The sequence below is a fragment of the Homarus americanus genome, unplaced genomic scaffold (assembly GCF_018991925.1).
Source record: "Homarus americanus isolate GMGI-L3 unplaced genomic scaffold, GMGI_Hamer_2.0 scaffold40856, whole genome shotgun sequence".
Lineage (NCBI taxonomy): Eukaryota > Metazoa > Arthropoda > Malacostraca > Decapoda > Nephropidae > Homarus > Homarus americanus.
The window spans coordinates 1257613-1263612 of record NW_024734615.1 but is presented as its reverse complement, the minus strand read 5'-3'; the positions used below and the strand labels follow the sequence as shown (position 1 = coordinate 1263612).

The 6000-nt window shown below is 39.4% G+C and overlaps 1 protein-coding gene across 1 annotated transcript in view; it reads left to right on the top strand.

The window, feature by feature from the left end:
* The first annotated feature begins 309 nt into the window (after positions 1-309).
* The window catches only part of LOC121870360, a 36204-nt gene continuing 30513 nt past the window's right edge, over positions 310-6000 (top strand). The window contains exons 1-2 of the transcript XR_006089701.1: positions 310-440; positions 1074-1112. The gene's annotated coding sequence lies outside the window, so the exon portion shown is untranslated. The remainder of the gene's footprint in view (positions 441-1073; positions 1113-6000) is intronic.

Here is a 6000-nt window from a genome sequence, read left to right as displayed (position 1 = left end):
CACAAACATTGCCGCAACCATTACCATCACCACAAACACTGCCGCAACCATTATCATCACCACAAACACTGCCGCAACCATTATCATCACCTCCGCAACCATTACCATCACCACAAACACTGCCGCAACCATTATCATCACCACAAACACTTATCATCACACAAACAACAGATCTCTCGACCTATTACCTACACTGACACCAACGCCACCACAATCTCACACACTTGATACCCACTCCTTATTACCACCACCACCACCACCATTCACCATCACCACCGTCCCCATCACGTTTCACCAGTCCCCAGACAGACGGCCGCCCACACTGTGGTCATCAGGACCTCCAAATTCGCCGCCCACGCCCACAGTCACACACCCAGGAACCAGTTTGTAACGAAAGGGGCGTCGAGTGTCTTTCTGGCTCTCCATGGCGTAGATATAGTGTGTGTATCTGTCTCTCCACTACACAGGGCTGGTGTGTGTGTGTGTGTGTGTGTGTGTGTGTGTGTGTGTGTGTGTGTGTGTGTGTGTGTGTGTGTGTGTGTGTGTGTGTGTGTGTGTGTGTTGGAAGTTACAGTATGTATCTCTCAGGCACGAGTGTGATTCTACCTCATGTAAACCCTTAAAAGTCTTCATGACACTGCTTACTGATGCTGTTTAAGAGAGTTTTTTTTCTTTATTGATGTAGCTGCTGAAGCTGGTTTGCTGCGGGAGGTTGTGTGTTTTTTTTATTTTACCTTCGTTGTTGTGATCTTTTCCCTGTCTTTGCTATAATGTCGGTGTTTTTGTTCTTACCTTCGTTGTTGTTCTTATTTTATTTTCTATTTTTTGTTCCCTCATTGTTTTCACTTCTGTGTTTTCTTCATTTTTTTATTCTTTATTCCTAGTCTTTAAACATTATTTTTTTGCCTTCAGTTTAAAGTTTTTACTCTCATTATTATTTTTTTTTCATCTCCGTTTAAATGTTGTTTGTGTTCTTTCTTCTTTTGTTGTTATTTTCTTTTCGCCGGTGTTATTATTACAGATGTCTTCGTAGCGGCTGTTATTATTATCACCTTTCTCTTCTTTATTTACAGCCCACATCACTGATAAGCGCCCTGTTCATCTACCAGGAGGTAAGGGTACTGTTATCAGTTTGTTTATCTCTCAGTCACTCAATTCACGCAAAGAGGGGGTTCTCTCTCTCTCTCATACACACAGGAGCACACTTACATACACATGAATACATGGATACTAATAAGCGTATTTACACACACGCACACACAAACACTTATGCATACACAAATAGCATTCAGGCAAGCACAACCATAAACAGGCAGAGAACATTACTTGTATATACACACATAAGGCACCAAGTCTTCCCCATTGTCTCTCTTGATCTCCTCCCCTCAGAGTTTTAGGTAATATAAGTGTGAATCGTGTTGCTGAGTAATTCATGTCACCTTTAGTAAAAATTAGATGATCTGTACTCGAGTTGTCGCCCGATATAAAAAAATAAAAAATTGGGATCTTTCTTCTTTGTCTCTGGTCTTCTAACACGATGTTGTATTACAAAAAACCTCAAAAACTAAGACGGAGGTCGATGGATACACACTCAGGGGCCGCGGCAGTCATTCCACTCCTTCCCCTTCCACCTCCTTCTCCCCCTCCCCCCACACACACAACCGTCTCCTCTGCTGGGACGAAGGTAATAGAGACAGACAGAGACACACAGACTAACGAACAGCGGAGAAAATTTCCCCAAGGATGTAGAGCGGCCCTGAGTACTGAGTTATTTATGCTTGGTGTCAACAGGAGTACATGCTAAACCATGTGATGGAAGAAGAGATAAGGAAAGATGAAGATGAAAAGGTGCCAAGAGAGAGCCTAATCTAACAGACGATACTTTGTATCTCCAAAATTTCATTAAATATTGCCGACAGAAACATCAAGAGAAGAAATATGAACATGACTGAATTTCATCAATAAAGTGAAAATCTTTAGTGCTATAAATGATTCGTTAATATTCGTACAATGACATCCCGATAGCAGACTGCGAAATAATTTTACCTGGTTGAAAATATGTTTTGTTGCTATGACTAAACATATGTTTCATGTTGCAAGCTGAGTTACACAACCCAGGCGACCCATCAAGGAGATTAGATACAACTGAATACAATGAGTAGAAGATCACATCAGGATACATTTCTAACTGGAAAACACAGAATTAATAATACTTGGGGAACAGTATTTACACGGAACCCTTACTAACATAAAACATATTCTCTAAAATACAACCATAAACAGAAGCTGATGTCAAGTTGAGGTGGCCGTAAGATGCTCGTCTCATAATTGGAAGTAAGTCATAAAAACAGGTCTCCCAAGAAAGATGCAGACACGACACCTTATCCCCAACATGGACACTAAGATCCGAGACTGATAGATAAAGATGTTACCTGAGGTGAATGATCCGGAGTGAAGAACTCAGTAAAGGAACTAATCTCAGGTAAGGAGGGATGTTGTTCATAAAGACATGAAACTTAAACACGAAAACAAGTTACTGAACAGCGAATAGAAAATCATTTCCAAGTTTATACACTAAAGTATTTAAACGAGACGAACACAGCGTCACTTACTTTTTACATTCGCAGTTGTAACTCTCCCCAGGGCGTGAGGCGATGGAGCAACCTTGTGAAGCGAAAATATTACATTAATGCCTTGTAAAACGAACCAAAGCATGACTTGAGGTGTTATATTTTGATAATAGTGCTTAACAGTGAAGATTGTGTATTGATCTTTACCTTCATCATCACCATATCCATTATTATTATTATTATTATTATTATTATTATTATTATTATTATTATTATTAGTATTAGTATTAGTATTAGTATTAGTATTATTATCAATCATCATCATCATCATCATCATCATCATCATCATCGTCATCATCATCGTCATCGTCATCGTCATCGTCATTGTTAGTATTAGTAATATATCATTGAACATATTATTTTTCTCTTATTTATCATAACTATTATTTTCATAATAATTATAATAATATCACTATTATCATTATTATTAAGCCGAGAGTTCACATGGTCTAGCCGCCATGATGAATAGGCCTACATTCAAGCTTCAGAACTGCCCTCTTTGTAATGGGGCGATAAATCAAACGTGATTTATGAAGCCGATACAGATTGTTTAATGTAGTAAAATAGTACCTTACGTTTTAAGCGAAAAAGAATCGCATAGACAAAAAAAATTAGTGCTAATTCATCTCCTATTTTTATTTTAAGCGATGCTATAATACTATATTCCCAATGTTATCATAACCCAAAATTCGGTTAAGCAGTTTTCGGGATATTTTCCGCCAAACATTTGGGATTTGACTTGAAAACGTGGCGGGAAAATGTGTCGGAAAACATTTTGGTTGGCTGGCGTGGAGGGCGAGCACCACTATATAAGGCAGAGCGCGAGGACACGGGCTGGGGATGTGCAGCGTCAGCGAGAGACGTGGTCCACCATGGGTCAGGAAGGAGCAATTCAGCTCTCGAGGCGAGGGTAAATGATGCTTACACCGGGGAAGAATGGATATGGTGGCAAGATAGAGGGAAAAAAATGTTTAGTGCTGGGGAAAAGAAAGTCGTGGGCAGAGTCCTGGAAATATCTTGGGGACAACTCATCGGTTTATTTTTCTTTCTCTGTTTTTATAAGATGCAGAGTAAAGAAAGGAATATAACTACGTATTGGTTTATCTGTGTGTGTTACATAATATGATTGTCATTTAACAAAAGGCTGTGATAATCTTTTGATTATGAAAAGTGAACAATAGGGGACACTGAAATGTAGAATCGTAAAAAAAAAATCGTAATTCAGTCACCTTGTTTAAACCTGAAATTTAGGCCAATGGAGACTACCCAGGGGAACTCTAGACCAATGGAGAAATGATCAAGGGTACATTAGGTCTGATTAAGGGTAAATTAGGTCATTGGAGACCAAACCCTAGGTACACTAATCCATCGACGACCTGAACAAGGAGATCTGGTTGTAGAATCATTAGACTTAAACTGAACATCGCTGAAGGAAAAGTAGGCAAGTATAACCTTGAATTTGAGGGTGTCTAAGTCACGATCAACCATGAATTAAGAACAACCTGAACAAGGGTAACTTAGTCAATGTCTGTATAATGAAAAAAAGATAAACATATCAATCTCAATCTCTGCTGTTCATGAATATCAAAATAAGGATAATCAGATCAGAGGTGCAGTGAGGAACCTCCATTTTAAACACATCTCTGTAGCAAGACAAAAAGACATATTACCTGTACTTCACCACGAGGAAAAAATAATATCTATTAGTGCTCCTTCCCTAAACGGATAATATCTTGTGTATAAATATATTTTCCCGTAAGTGGAAAAAAAAGAGAGTGAAAATTTAATCTCTAGTATCACACACACACACTCTTATACTTTCCCCACAGGGTAAAAATTTCTTTCCCACCTACATCACACAGTCTTTAACTTAAGAGTAAAAATTTCCCGCTACCTCACAGTATTTACATAAAGTCTTTGCTGTATTTACCCTACAGGTCGAACACACACACACACACACACACACACAGAAAAGAAACCATTAAACGAGAACATTACTCGTGCGAGGAGTAATAAACAAATAGACTAATGGACGAAGTTTTCTAGAGGTTAAAGAAAAAAAATCTTTCAGGGGTGGGGAGGAAAGGGAGAGAGAGAAGAGGGAGAAAAATAGTCGAGACGGGGATAGAATAGAGGTGTCAGGAAGAACTTGCTGTCTAGCCTCCTTCTGTGCTTGTCTAGTCCTCTCCTGTTGTCCTAGCCCCTCTCCTTTTGTCCTAGCCCCTCTCCTGTTATCCTAGCCATTCTCCTGTTTCCCTAGCCCTTCTTCTGTTGTCCTAGCCCTGTTTCTATTTTCCTGTCTCATCGTCTGTTGTCTTTGCCCCTCTCGCATTGCCCTATCCCATCGTCTATTGCCCTAGCCTCTCTTCCACTGCTCTCCCTCTTTGCTGTCCCTTTCTACACTTTTCTAGCATCACTCACCGCTAATCCTCTCCCCTTTCTGTGAGGTTTCTCTTCTCTTTGATCCATTCCACACAAAAGAGAAATAAAGGATAGACAGATTGGCGGAAAAAAAAAGTGAATCAGGGAAGTAAAAACTGGCGTTGAGAATATCAGTGCGAAAGAATAACGAAAAACGTGATCAGAGAAAACAAGAGTGGATAATGAATAGCGTATGGGGAGACAGACAGATAGACAGACAGGCAGGCAGGCAGAGAGGGAGGGTGATGATATAGGAAAAGTGGTAGTTATGCGTGAACGAAGAGGAAGGGAACGTTGAGAATATGGAGGGAGACAAAATAACGAAAGGAGTAGTCGGGAAGAGACAGAGAGAGAGAGAGGAAGAAGGATCGAATTAGGAGGAAAGGGTGAGTTAGGACGAGAGAAGAGGTAGAATGAGTTAGGGAGAAGGAAGAGGAAGAGAGGGGAAAAGTGAGTTGGGAAGAGGGAGGAGGAGTTAGGAGCAAGGAAACGGAAGGGAGGAATCAATAAAACAAGAAAGAATGAGTCGAAGAGAGAGAGAGAGAGAGAGCAGAAGGAAGTTAGTAAAATCACAAAACAGAAGAAAAACTGGTGAATGAAAGAATAACGAAGTGGAAGAACTAATAAGGAATTTAAATGTCTGAGGAGATGTCTTGACTACTGATTGGAGCATTTTTTCCATTTTCTCTCTTCCTATGTTAACTTTCTGTTCATATTTTCTTTACTTAGGTTTTTCTTCAGTATTCTTCCTCATAAAACAAGAATAATACCTTCTTCTTCTTCGTCTTCTTCGTCTTCTTCTTCTTCTTCTTCTTCTTCTTCTTCTTCTTCTTCTTCTTCTTCTTCTTCTTCTTCTTCTTCTTCTTTTTCTTCTTCTTCTTCTTCTTTTCTTCTTCTTTTTCTTCTTCTTTTTCTTCTTCTTCTAATTTGCAATATTCACTTATTCTAT